This window comes from Mastomys coucha, unplaced genomic scaffold, assembly GCF_008632895.1.
Source record: "Mastomys coucha isolate ucsf_1 unplaced genomic scaffold, UCSF_Mcou_1 pScaffold16, whole genome shotgun sequence".
Taxonomy (NCBI): domain Eukaryota; kingdom Metazoa; phylum Chordata; class Mammalia; order Rodentia; family Muridae; genus Mastomys; species Mastomys coucha.
In genome coordinates, this window is record NW_022196898.1 from 41297626 (window position 1) to 41298473 (window position 848).

Here is an 848-nt window from a genome sequence, read left to right on the forward strand (position 1 = left end):
ATATATATATATATATATATATATATATATCTCCTAACTTCTAATATATAGATGGATAGATTGGCAAGTGGACAGATTGATAGACAGTAATTTAAATGCCTGTAAAGCCTAAACACCTGAAAGAGGATGCCAAAGTGATGGTTCAGTGGTTAAAAGCACTTGCTGTTCTTGTAGACGACCCAGGATTGGTACCCAGCAACCACATAATGGCAGCTTACAATCTTCTGTAACTCCTGATACAGAGTTTTTTTAAGACACAAGTAATACAAGAAAAAGATGTTTTTATCTAGTGTGAGAAAGGAAAAAGAAGGGCTTGAGAAATGGCACAACAGTTTACAGAGAAAGTGTGTTCAGTTTCTTGTCCCCACATGGATACTCTCAACTGCCTGGAACTCCTGTTCCAGGGAATCCAATTCAGTCATCTGGCTTCTATGGGCACTGTGCACACATGGTATACATAAACTCACTCAGGTACACATACATACATGTACATTTAAAATTTTTAAGGAAAAAGAAAAGATTAGAAGTATTGCTTATGCTAGTTACATAATTGTTAAACAATTGCTATAAAAAGCACCACATCCTCATGTTAACTTCAGAGTAAGGAGCGCTCTCTTCCTATGCTGAAAGTACCACATGAAGAACAAAAGATCCTGAGCAAGGATGTTCCTGGCTCTGACTGTGATGCAAGCTTCGTGGGGTTGTATAGAGAAAGGGTCTATGATTTAAGGAGTATTGAGTCTTTAAACATTCAAAAACAACAGGGCACTAAAGATATACCTTCATAGTTATATTCCACTATTTCTCCTTCTTTCTCCTCCCTCTACCTCTCTCTCTCTCTCTCTCTC